Raw genomic sequence first — 13,814 nt, forward strand, 5'->3', positions numbered from 1 at the left:
TGTACGAGGCACTGCTCTTTGTGCTTATGATACATTATAGCCCTAACTGGTTTGGCTCAAGTGGATAGAGCATCAGCCTGCGGACTTATGTTTCCCAGGTTCGATTCCGGGCAAGGGCATGTACCTTGGTTGCGGGCACATCCCCAGTCGGGGGCGTGCAGGAGGCAGCTGATTGATGTCTCTCTCTCATTGATGTTTCTAACTCTCTATCCCTCTCCCTTCCTCTCTGTAAAAAATCAATAAAATATATTTTTTAAAAGATACATTATAAACCAAACAAGCAAAAATACCTGTCCTAGTAAAACTCATACAATAAATATAATAAATATGCAGTATGTTAAATGATCCAAGTTAAGGAGGTCAGGGGAGGAGAACAATGAATGAATAGAATCAGGAATTAGGGCTTGGGGATGAATGAGTTGCCATTTTACATAGGATAGTCAGGATAGGCCTGAAGGAAAAGGTGACAATTAAATGAAAAGTGGAAGGAGCTAAGGGAATTAGCTCTCCAGAAATCTGGTAGAAGATGTGCAAAGGCCCTAAGATGAGAGTATTCCTAACAGATTTGAAGAAGAGGAAAGAGACACTCTCACGGTGAGTGGGTGGGAGAGCAGGAGGAGGTGAAACTAAACAAAAGGGTGGATTATTGTAAGATTATAGCTTTTACTCTGGACAAAATGGGGAGCTAATGTAAGTTTTATAAAACATAGTCACATGATTTGACTTTCAAAGGACCAACCCGGCTGCTATATTAGGAGTAAACTAGAGGGAGAAATGAGAGTAGCAACAAGGAGACTACTTAGGATGTTCTTGCAATAACCCCAGAGCTACTGTGATGGCTCTGCCCAAGGTGATAGCTGTACAGGTGGTGACGCCTCATTAGAGTCTGGAGGTAGTCTGAAAATAGAACTAGCATATTTTTTGGTATTCACCCTTATGTATTAACATTCATATATATTAGAACAGATTCATGGTTTTCCCTGTAATAATATGCTCCTTCTCCTCTTTGTCACCTTTTCCTTTGTATTCCAACTTGGAAGGAATCGGCATAAAATCCTGGTTATGCCTCTGGGAATGTATTGAGCATGGAAATATCTTCCAATATGCAAAGCAGTGTGGAAAGGGGAAAAAGGTTGAGAACTTCACTACTGAACAACTTACTAAAGGCTCCAGGCAATTGGGCTGAGCCCTACTTCTGCTCTAGCAGCCAAATTAGTTAAATTTCCCTACCCATTTCTCCACAGCATCCACCTTTTAACCAATCAGAGACTTAACTGCTCCTCTACTGTCTCCTACTTGGCTTCTCCTTCCTTGGGGCCCCTCAACATACTCTGAGTATTTACAATTCCTCATTTTGGACTCATGTGTTGGGTTTATTTTCAGTGTTTTTTATGAAGGCAGCTCCTCTTTGGAAAATCCAGCTGCACGTGTTTTATTTAATAATATCTCGGGCAATTAGAAACACATTCTGGGGGAGAAAGGCAGACAGAGTTCAATGGGATGGCCACATGGAGGAGAGAGGGTAGGAGGGTAAGTACAGAAGGGAAAATGCCTTCTATGTGTTCTCTCTTCAAAAGGGCCCGGCAACCGGGCCATTCTTTGTTAGGCTTTACTTTCATTCATGCTCGTACCTTTCCAGGCTGGGAGGGCCTCTCGAGGATAGCCTCATGCAGCCTATTCATTCAGAGCCTCTTCTTTAAGAAATGAGCATATAGACGATCCCCAGACTGACGTTGCTGAGAAACAGTAATGCTTTTCAATGAGGAATGATATATCCCAAAGCATCACTTTTTCATTTGTTAGATTTTTCTAAAGTCATAAACAATTTAGAGCCATTTTCTTACAGACAGATTTGGAGAAGTCATACGAAGCTTCCATAGGTATAAATTAATCAACAATCTTCACTTTGAATGAAACTTTTAGGTTCCCCAGTGAGAACCAAAGTCATATTTTAACAGCACACCATGTAGATTTCAGTGTCTTATTTTTTTTCCACTAGAATTATAACTTTTCATCCATAATAGAGCATATTCTTTGATAATAAAGGGCAGAAAGCATAGTATCTCTCTATATTCTTGTATAATATGTATGTAATATAGTCATTTGAAATAAAAATAAAATTATTTTCACTTATATTATTTCCTTACTCCTATGACAATTCTGTCATAAATGTATCATTACTCCCATTTTGCAGGTGAAGAAAGTGAGGCTGAGATAAGTGTCTTTCTCAAGAGCATATAAGAGATATTAGGTGAGCCCTAACCGGTTTGGCTCAGTGGATAGAGCGTCGGCCTGCAGACTCAAGGGTCCCAGATTCAATTCCGGTCAAGGGCATGTACCTTGGTTGCGGGCACATCCCCAGTAGGGAGTGTGCAGGAGGCAGCTGATCGATGTTTCTCTCTCATCGATGTTTCTAACTCTCTATCCCTCTCCCTTCCTCTCTGTAAAAAAAATCAATAATTTTTTTTTTTAAAAAAGAGATATTAGGTGGTACAGCAGAGTAGAATCCAGTTCTGTCACACTCTTAATCAGTGTCATCAAGTTCTTGAGGGGTCCAGGATTCAATAAATGTATTTCTGAAATAAGTATCTTGCACTACCATCACCTAATAGACCTAAACCCACTTACCATGGCTATACTTGGCAGCTAAGAGCCTCTAGGAGAGGGTGAGCTGAGTATCTTCCATTTGTCTCTCCAGATTTACAGACAATGACCTGCATAGTCTGACTCATCAGGCTCCCTTGCCCTCTAGCTTTCCCCTGGGTTTGGCTGGTGGGTAGTGCAAACTGACCAGAGAGAGGAGAAAATATGAGGCTGGGTTATCTGCTCCTTTGGCTCCTTCCCAGCGGGGTTGCCATAGATGGCCTTCATCTTTCAGATACTACAGCCCCTGTTATGGAGCTCTCACTGTCTCTATCTAGGGATAGCCTCTCCACTGCCTCTCTTTTCAAGGTTAGGGGTGGGCAGAGGATGTGGTAGTTACTAACCCCAGGTTCTGCAATGCCCCTAATAGATTCTCTACATACTGGCCCCACTTTTCTAAATAACTCCTTTATTAAACTCTCCATAAATTATCCAATTTGAGTATGCCATCTGTTGCCTGCTGAGACCCTAGCTGATGCAGGGAGCTTCTTGGTGGTTTTGTTATCATAAAAGGGATTAGTGGTTAAGTTCCTCTGGAAAATAATTCCTAAGCAAATCCTCCATTAATGAGAAAATCAAGCTGTTGTTGATGCAGAGGAAATGAAGACAAATGGAGCACAGTAATATCAGCTTCACAAATGTGGTGAATCCTGCCAGTGTTTGACTGAGGGTCACAGAAGTCACCTGTGAGATAACCAGCTCTGACAAGGGCAGAGTGACCAGCCAATCCATATCTGTCTCTCATGCTGGCCTCACTCACATGCCCAGGACAATTGGTCAAAATCTCCTATTAGGAGAGGCAGAGAACCACATAGTAATAATACTAATCTGCAAAAGCCCAGCAACCAAATGGCAGAACAACCAGAACGACTGGAACAACCGATGGCTTTGATGTGCACTGTGGCAGCCAACTGGCCTGATCTGAGCCCCAATCGCCCCCCCACACACATTGTCCCGGCCCCCAATCGGCCCCCAACACCCCAATTGGGGGCCAGGCCAGCTGGCTAACCACCCACATCCCCTCCTCCCTGCCGGCCCAGCCCCAATGGCCCCCATCAGAGTGGGCCAGCCAAACCCCACCTGTGCACCGGGTCTCTATCTACATATATAAAAGCCTAATATGCAAATTGTCCCCTTGAGAGTTCGACCAGGAGACCAAGAGTTCAATTGCTCACTATGACGTGTGCTGACCACCATGGGGTGGTGAAGAATGAAGGAAGGCCCCGGCTGGCAGCTGGCAGCTGGCAGCTGGGGAAGGGAGGCACTGGCCAGTTGCCAGAAGGAGGGCCCTGGCTGGCAACTGGAAGGCCCCAATCACCCCTGATTGCCAGCCAGGTCTAGTGACCCTACACATGCATAAATTTTGTGCACTGGACCTCTAGTATGAATAATAATTATATCGGCAGCTCTTTTATGTACTTCATAATTAACATAATTCATAACTAGGAAATCTGAGGATCAGAGAGGTTGAGTAACTCAATCAGAGTCACACAGCTAGCAAGTAGTGGAGCTAGAGTATAAAACTACTATGATGTTTACTAAATTGCTGGCTGAACCCTAGTATTTCCCAGAATTCCTGTTCTTGACTCTTGTTTCTGATACTGATTCCTACTTGACTCTTGTTTCTAATACTGCTTCCTGTGCTGGTTGGGTTCCTGGCCTGTACCTGGGCTCCTGGCCTATTTCCACTTACCTTATCTTATAATGTGACTTCATTTTTTCTCCATTTCCATCATGTGATCAGTAGTTAATCGCCACTTCCATTTCTGGATACACTCTTCTCACTCAGCTCAGTTCTACAGATGGCTCAGAAATATAGTACCTGCCTCTCAGAGGTTTCATTTTGGTTTTTGTTTGTTTTTTCCTAAGTCAACATTGTTAAAGCCAATCAAAATCCTTGCTACATTCAAATCATATTCTTTGAAAATCTATTTTCCTTGCAGAAATTGTCCAGAAAAAAAATGACACCAAAAAGGTGTCATAGATGACCAACAGCTTTCAATAGCAAAGGCTGAAACCCTTCAAAGCCAAACTTACTGCCCAGAATTTAGCTGAACTTCTGAAAAATAACCAGCCCTGCAGTGGTTAAATCCCAGAATTAACAGAGTCCCAAAGATTTAGGGAAGGGCTCCTATAGAAAATTTAAAAATTCCAAAACCACCCAAATCCAAATTACCTTTTGTCTCACTAGCCTGCTTATCTCTGAAAAAATTATCATTGCTGTTTTCTTTTGCATTCATTTTTGTTAAACTTTCAAATTACCACTAAAACTTCCAAAGTTATCAAATAACAATTTTCTCATATTTGTCAAATAACTTGTAAGCTCCTTACTGGGACCTAGAAATTGCTAAGTGAATAATAAACCCTCAGCTCTGGGATAAATCATTGGAAAAGACAGTCATTCTCTGACTTATTTCACTTAGTGTAATTCCCTCAAGGCCCAGAGTAAAAAAAGTGGTTGCCAGGAGTTGGGTGGGGGCAGGGAGAAAGGAATAGGGAGAGGTTGATAATAGAATGCAAACTTTCAGCTGTAAGATGAATATAAGGTCTGAGAAGCTAATGTATAGCATGCCTATAGTTGATAACACTGTTGTATAATTGAAATTTGCTACTAGTGTTGAACTTAAATGTTCTCTCACACACAAGAAGGATAAATATGTGAGACGATTAGAGTGTTAATTTACTAGATGGGGGAATCCTTTCATAATGTATACATACTAGTATATCAAATCATAATGATGTACACTTTAAATATCTTACAATTTTATTTGTCAGTTATCTATAATAATAAAAGCATAATATGCTAATTAGACCAGACGTCCTTCTGGATGAAGCCAGGACTGCGAGGCAAGCCCAGGTCCCGGGTGCCAGAGGGAAGCCAGTGGAAGGAAGGCCTACTCTTGCATGAATTCCATGCATTGGGCCTCTAATACCTCAATAAAACTGGGGCGGGGGAAAGACTTGTCTGCCTCAAAGATTGCATTCCTGCACCAGAATCAGAGTGGACATTACAATAAGGGGAAAATAATTCTCAGGAGTTCCCTCCAAAGATTGTATTTTATTCTTTTGACATTCATTCAAACATGCATACAAATTTTATTTACTTTCTTTGTGATTTGTCTGAGAGCAGATTCACCTATGGAGCTAATTAAAAGGATACATTTCTAGACTCCAATCCCTGAATCAGAATCCTTCACAAGTTACTCTAATCCCAGTCCTCCGATAATAGTGACAGCCATCTAAAGACAAGGTGGCCATTCTCCCCAAAGATCTCCTGTAATCCTTTTCACTGAGAGTTCTGATAACCTTCTCTGGCTAATCAAGCCCTAAAAAGTAGTAGACACTCAACATTCCACTTTGATCCATACACCCAAAGCTTGAAAGAGAAGTTACAATCAAGAAATTATTAAACAGGTTTCCCTATAAAAGTGATCCTAGCCGAAACCGGTTTGGCTCAGTGGATAGAGCGTCGGCCTGCGGACTGAAGGGTCCCGGGTTCGATTCTGGTCAAGGGCATGTACCTGGGTTGCGGGCACATCCCCAGTAGGAGATGTGCAGGAGGCAGCTAATTGATGTTTCTCGCTCATCAATGTTTCTGACTCTCTATATCTCTCTCTTCCTCTCTGTAAAAAATCAATAAAATATATTTTTTAAAAAAGTGATCCTAGCAATTGCTACTTGTGCTAAATATTTGAATTACTGAGCTAATTTCGTAACCAAGGGAGGCTTTAAAAGAATGTCTCAGCTCCTTATAACAGCTCAAAAGTGTAGGTATGTGCCTTTCCAGAAAGTAGAACACTGATCAGAATACCCAAAATACATGTACATTCTTGGTCTAATTTTACTTAAATCGATCTTTATGGAACTGACGTGCCCAGATGGTTGATATTCCCCATAAAATATTAATGCCACACCATTAGTGCTGCAAGTAAATTTTTGCTAAGTCTAGTTGAACAAGTGTATTACTCAAAAATGAGCAAATAGGTGGAAAAGCTGATCCAGCTGTTAAGTAAAGGCGTACTCTTAAATTTTTAAGTGATTAAGTCAATATAGGCATCATAGACCCACATCTTGTTGAGGCTTCAATATGGAAATTGATCAGTACTGACCTGGGTTGGCCTTGATAGGGAACAACTCAAATATCCAGAGGTTCTTGTTGTAGCATACATTTGTTAATTTTATACATTTGACCAAGAATCGGATCTCACCTGTGAGGATGTTCAGCAAGGCATTCTACTGAAGGCCACGGAAAGGGAATGACATGCTGAGCATCGGGTTGTCTGCAAGATTTCACTTTCTAACAAATGCAGTTTTAGGGTGGAAGGATGATTTCAGTAATAGTTCTATAGTTAAGGGAGGTAACACTAGAGTTATGTTCAAACCAATTGAAAATGGAATTTAGCTTTGGGTCAGTCCACTGTAAATTCAGAAGGGGAAAAAGATGTCTGCCAGAAAGTGTACTTAAAGGAGGCCAAGGGCTAACTCTATGAACTAATATAAAAGTAAACATTACTCATATTAAGGGTATAGTTCTTTTTTTAAAATATGTTTTTATTGATTTCAGAGAGAGGAAAGGTGAGGGAGAGAGAGAGAATCATCGACCAGCCACCTCTAGCACCCCCACTCCTGGGGATCAAGCCCACAAACCAGGCATATGTCCTGACCTGGAATCAAACCATGATCTCCTGGTTCCTGGACCGACTCTCAACCACTAAGACATATCAGCCAGGCAAAAGTCTAGTTCTTATGATCCCCTTGAGGTTTGTTTTTAAACCTCATACCAAATAATTGGGAACACATTTTGCACAAACCTTATTTTCATGGGATTGTTTCTCAGTTCACCAAGTCTTAACTGCTTATCTATGTTAAAATTAACTGGTCTGGTCTAGCTATTAAATAAGGAATGGTTCAGAGAAGTGAAGAGCTTGGTTCAATAGTTATACTCAGTAAAATGCATACAGCTTCAATTATAACTTGGCCTTTTAAAAATGATCAGTTCCCAAAGTCTGAAGCTGACTAGACCAGATTCCTTTTTCTCATAACATTGTCCTCAACTCCACAATAACTTGCATGTTAAGACAACTGAACTAGTAAAACAGTTTAGTCAACCTTTGTGTATCGGTTCCTTAACCTAAATAGGGAGTTTTGACTAAAATCTTTCCACTGCTAAAAGTGGATTATCAATGATGGTTGAGTAAGCAGCTTAGATTTACCCACCCTGAATCAGTGTGATTTTTGTTGTGTGTGGTAGTGTCAGGAAATTAGAAGTTTAATTCATTGACCTTTGGTTACAATGCACCAAAATACCTTCCAGACTCAGTTTACAGCTTTAAGTTTGTTATTGAGAATCTTTGAGTCCCAGTTCTCCACTATGTGCCTTTTTTTCCTTGCCAATTTGATGTCTGCCTATATTTCATTGTGGTCCAGGGATTTGGGGGAGTCTGACAATTACACAATAATTGAGTAATAAGGCTACTAATGGTTTTGAAGCCTACAAGTAAATTGGTACTGTAGAATTTTTATTGTAGACTTGAAATAATTTCTGTGGTAAAGTGCCCTGAACTGTAATCTAAGTACCAAAGATTGAGACATTAAGGGACTACTCCTTTGCAGAGCCACCCTGTCAACACATAAAGTGATAATTGTATAAAACTGATCAGAAGATTCTTGTATCTAGAAGAGTTACTGTGGCAAAACCTAGAGATTGAAAGAAATACCTAGGCCCAATTTAAGATGGAGAAAAAGTTTATTATAAAAATCACTCTTATAAAGCACTGCATTTTTACAACCCAAGATAATACTTTGACTTGTTAGGCAAATGATTCTTATGGTTGAAATATGTGACAACCTCATTTTGAAATTAAACCCTAGACCAGTGATGGCGAACCTATGACACCTCTAACACACGAACTCATTTTTTGGGTTGATTTTTCTTTGTTAAATGGCATTTAAATATATAAAATAAATATCAAAAATATAAATCTTTGTTTTACTATGGTTGCAAATATCAAAAAATTTCTATATGTGACACGGCACCAGAGTTAAGTTAGGGTTTTTCAAAATGTTGACATGCTGAGCTCAAAAGGTTCGCCATCACTGCCTTAGACTAATGGTATTGATGTTCAATCATTTGCATTTCAATGCCATTATTTCTAGGATTAATGACTTAATTCATTCTCAAGTCCACTTGCTTGTTACTTTCCTGTTTCATGTGGTTTCAGTATTTCCAGTTCTTTGGTTGTAGTCTATGCTCATCTATTGACTCTTCCCCTATTGTTGGTTTGTGCTCAAGTATGGCCTGCAATGTTTTCACATGAAGCTATGCAAGTTCTTTGGTGAGACATCGATGTTATAAATGAGACCATCCCTTCAGGCTGCCTTACTTGCCTGGGAGTTCTGTTTCTTAATACACAGGTAGCTAGCTCCATTCTCTCTCCTACCCAATATCATAGAGATCTTTCTTCTCAGCCAGTAAAGCCTAATGTACTATTTTTAAAAGCTTCAGTTTTCATTTTTACATCATGGTTTAGAGCAGCGGTTCTCAACCTGTGGGTCGCGACCCCTTTGGCGGTCGAACAACCCTTTCACAGGGGTCGCCTAGGACCATCCTGCATATCAGATATTTACATTACAATTCATAACAGTAGCAACATTACAGTTATGAAGTAGCAACGAAAATAATTTTTTGTTGGGCACAACATGAGGAACTGTATTTAAAGGGCCAGAAGGCTGAGAAACACTGGCTTAAGGGAATGTCGTGGCTGGTTTGTTCTTCTATGTAGACTATTAAAACCTTTTGGCCCTTCAAAAATGATCCATTGGATCAAAAGCTTATTTTGTAGTCCAAGACATTAATTTTTATCTCATAAAATATGTTTATATCAAGATCATATATTGCCAAAACCGGTTTGGCTCAGTGGATAGAGCGTCGGTCTGTGGACTGAAAGGTCCCAGGTTCGATTCCGGTCAAGGGCATGTACCTGGGTTGCGGGCACATTCCCAGTAAGAGATGTGCAGGAGGCAGCTGATCGATGTTTCTAACTCTCTATCTCTCTCCCTTCCTCTCTGTAAAAAATCAATAAAATATATTTTAAAAAAAAGATCATATAAAAGGTCTGGCTTGTTAGATTCCTTATCTGATGGTCAACAAGTGGAACAAATCCTGTCATATTAGTTCCAGGATGGGTGGATTCAGGGTTGGTGATATGAGAATTTAACTGCAGAAATGGTTCTTGTGGCTGTGGAATCCTTCCTACTGAACCTCTTCTAAATGCATTGTAACGTGGCCTCGTGGAGATTCACATTGTGACTTATAGCCTGGCTAAAATTCACATTATAATATGCTGAAGAATTCATGCCATCACTGATACTTCCTGGAAGAGGAGGAGTATTTCTCAATGAGGTGCCCCGAAAAAGGAAGGGAAGCCTAGCCAGCATGGCTCAGTGGTTGAGCACCAACCTATGAACCAGGAGATCAGGGTTCGATTCCCAGTCAGGTCACATGCCTGGGTTGCTGGCTCAATCCCCAGTGTGGGGTATGCAGAAGGCAGCCAATCAATGATTCTATCTCATCATAGATATTTCTATCTCTCTCTCCCTCTCCCTTCCTCTCTGAAACCAATAAAACTATTTTTTTTTCAAGGAAGGGGAAAAAAGTACTTTAATACACACAACCCAATTTCAACAGTAGTTCTAGTACCTAATAAAGAATTTTCTTTCCTCGCTTTCATCAGTTCCTCTGTACAAATGGGGATATGCTGTTGGCTAAGACTAGCTTCCCCCAGTTAAATAATATAGGCAACTCCATACAGGAGAGAACTTAGCACAGAAGAGCACTCCTTTGTGCCAGGTATGTTGATGTGGATTAGAATGTCATTTCCTCCTCAGAGCAGCCATGCAAAAAAGGCATTATTACTAGCATTGCAGGGAGGAGGAAACAGGTGTGGAAACGTGAATGGTAGAATCAGGAGTGGAGCCATATGTCCCTGGGCCCCTCTGCCATGGCTGTGAGTGTCTGTGCCTGCAGAGTCTCCTAGAAACATACTGCAATATCTCTACCAATACCCAGGCCACCACCTGACAGGGGTGAGGATGGTTCTGGAACTTCTAGCTTGCCAGCGGGGAAGACTTCCACCATTGTTCACTGGTACAAGTCCCTCACTAAATGCTGGGAGATCCCCAGCCCCCAAATAGCCATCCTCCCTCCAGTTACCCTTGCTGTTTACGAAAGGTAAAATTCACCCTCCAGCCTTTTCACCTATAAAAAAAGAAATGCTGAATTGCCTACCCATGCCTCTCATCTCCAGGCGCGTCACTCTGTACTCTGAAGTTCACAAATTCATAAGTACGGCAGATATTTTCACACGAAGTGCAAAGTGCGAACTGCACAACTCAAAAATGCCATTTTGACAAAGTGCCAACTTTCCAGTGCTTCTTATTTTATTCCTGTGACAAAACTAAGCCATGCTCACTTCCCTCTGATGTATGACTCCCATGAATAAAAGATGTTCCTTGACACTAATTCACCCTGCCTCATTGACTGCCCACCGTGCCCTCTGCATTTGTCTAGAAAGTGGGTGAGTTTTGGAGGAGATATGGCACCCCACCCCCGAACTCTATTGATCACTGTACAGGGGGCACCTCATTAAGCAGTTGGTGTCACCTGCTAATGCAGTGACCCAGGTTTCAGATAATGGCTGTTGGTAATTCTGTGTGTGTTTTTGTTTTGTTTTGTTTTTGAGAGTTTGGCTGTAGGGAATTCTGGCTCACTCTCAAACTCAAAGCACCAAAACAAAGTCTTTAAGAAAATTCAGGACATCCATGTGAGTGAGAGAAATCCATTATTTCTTTTAAGAAGATGATTTTCCAAAGCTTGCTAATTAACCAGTTAAAAACAGGTGGTGGAGACTATTGACTGCTCTGCTTCCTCTCCTAAGGGTAAGGAGTTGAAGGAGAACTTCAACTGGATAGAGACAGGGTCATGGATTTCTACTCACAGCTCTGCCTCTAGATGTGTGCCTGAGCCAAGACACTTCATGTCTCTGGTCCTCAGTTTCCCATTTATAAAAATAGATGGGTATATGCGTTGTTAGTATCCCAGTGACAATGGACTCAAGGTTACCTACTCAAGCTAATAAAGCTCCAGAGAAACTATTGTACACCACCAGAATGGCAACTTATAGTCTTATGCTTAGAAGAAATATAACTATCAAGCAGATTGGACATAGCATAGATTTCAAGTTGTTCAATTTCCAACTGCATTTAAAATGCACCCAAAAAAGCCTCTCAATCACTACTGTGCTGAGCAGTGGTCACAGTTTGGGTATTGATAGTGAGGATCACCCAGAGAATTAATTGGATGAGAGATACATAAGTACCCAGGATTTTGCTGCCACCATCACTTATTTTATAACTGTAATACTATTGTTTTTTAATTCATTGCCCTGAAAATGGTCCTGGGAATAGAGTAAGAAATCTGCCGAAACCGGTTTGGCTCAGTGGATAGAGCGTCGGCCTGCGGACTGAAGGGTCCCGGGTTCGATTCCGGTCGGGGGCATGTGCCTGGGTTGCGGGCACTTCCCCAGTGGGGGAAGTGCAGGAGGCAGCTAATCGATGTTTCTCTCTCATCGATGTTTCTGGCTATCTCTCTCCCTTCCTCTCTGTAAAAAGTCAATAAAATATATTTTTTTAAAAAAAAGAAATCTACAGTATCATCAGATTAGAAGGATACCTGCCTTCAAAAGTTGACTCTATTCCCTGCCATGTTCCTTATTCATCTCATAATTCCTTCCTGCTTTTGCCTTCCCAATTTACAACTGATTTTCACACAAAAAATTCAATGACAATATTTTTATTCAAGATGCAGAATCCCCAAATCACATAAGCAAGACATACAATAGTCTGGCAAGCAGCTAGTCCCACGCTGAGCCAGAATGTGCACTCAATACCTACTGATTGATGGATTGATCTAGTGCTGGGATCAGCCTTTCATTCTCTGTCCCACTGTGCTGTAAGATCATACACATGGTGTTTCCCATTCAAATGACCTATGTCTCTATCCCCCAAGCGGTAAAATCCAGGTGACAGTATCTGCCTGTACACATTCCCCAGAATTTTGCAGCAACTGATGGAGTCATGCCTGTGAACTATTCTGAGCTCTTCAGAAAAAGTCATACCACTCACAGAAGGCCATGTGATTGGGAAGTATTTATTTATAAAATGGATGAATACAATGGATGACAGCAGTTCGCATGGATGATCTCATGAAATTGAAGAACTAAACACACACACACACACACACACACTAGCAAGAGTGCAACAGAGGAGGTCCATGCATTATGAATTTCTGACTGCCATGAATAATACATTGCTCAAATTTTAAAATGCAATAAGTAAACTTCTAGGTGCCATTAATATTTGTATATAAATATTTCAAAAGCTCCATGTAAATATTCCCATAGTCATTTCAGTTCATTGTGATCAAAAGAACATATGTCCTCAACTCTACACTAAGCCAATGGAGATAGTTTTGGAGAAATGCAGGGCTGAATGAATCGAAGAGTAATTGCAATCCCTCCTTGAAAAATCCCCCATCAACTGTATTTTTCTAATGGAGCACTGATTTGGATGACTACAGAAGACACTGGCTACATTTAAATATTTTAAAAAGGAAGGAGAGCAATTACAAAAAAGGAGGGGGCCAATTATATCAATTTAGAATGTTCAGCTTATTCTAAACTGACAAAGCAAGGATCTGAAAAGTTGAAAATACAGCTTTAGACCTTTATAGGAGAAAGGCAAGGTCAGCAACCCCTAGAGAGCAGTCATCCGGAGAAAGCCAGGTGGCACCCCCTCTCATGAATCACCGGGGAGAGACAAGGGATTGATGAATACATCTCAGGCCTTGGTCTTGTCCTCAACTTCACACTCAAAAACTTACTACTAGTTGTTAGTGTCCCAGAGACAATCGACTCAAGGTTACCTACTCAAGCTACCAAAGCTCCTGAGAAACTATTGTACACCATCAGAATAGCAACTTATAGTTTTATGCTTAGAAGAAATATAATTATCAAGCAGATTGGACATTTGCACTGGCCTAATCAGTACATTTTATCCTTGTATTAAAAAAAATCAAAATATTAGAAAGCTTGGTGATTTAGAACAGGGATTGG

The sequence above is a fragment of the Myotis daubentonii genome, chromosome 13 (assembly GCF_963259705.1).
Source record: "Myotis daubentonii chromosome 13, mMyoDau2.1, whole genome shotgun sequence".
Classification (NCBI taxonomy): domain Eukaryota; kingdom Metazoa; phylum Chordata; class Mammalia; order Chiroptera; family Vespertilionidae; genus Myotis; species Myotis daubentonii.